The sequence below is a fragment of the Neophocaena asiaeorientalis genome, unplaced genomic scaffold, assembly GCF_003031525.2.
Source record: "Neophocaena asiaeorientalis asiaeorientalis breed wild unplaced genomic scaffold, Neophocaena_asiaeorientalis_V1.1 scaffold178, whole genome shotgun sequence".
In the NCBI taxonomy this organism is placed as follows: Eukaryota; Metazoa; Chordata; class Mammalia; order Artiodactyla; family Phocoenidae; genus Neophocaena; species Neophocaena asiaeorientalis.
The window spans coordinates 602,753-603,049 of NW_020172371.1; positions in this window are offsets into that span (position 1 = coordinate 602,753).

Genomic DNA, 297 nt, shown 5'->3' on the forward strand with positions numbered 1-297 from the left:
TGAGTGTGTATGTGTATGCTTCTGTGTGAGATTTTGTCTGTATAGCTTTGCTTCCACCATTTGTCCTAAGGTTCTATCTGTCCGTTTTTTGTGTTTTTTCCCTTTTTTTGATATTTTTGTTTTCTTACTAATTATTTTTTAATTTAATAACTTTATTATATTTTACTCTTTCATTTTACTTTATCTTCCTTCTTTCTTTCTTTTTCCCTTCCTTCCCTCCTTCCTTCCTTCCTTTCTTTCCTTCTTCCTACTTCTACTAATTCTTTCTCTCTACTTTTTCTCCCTTTTATTCTGAGC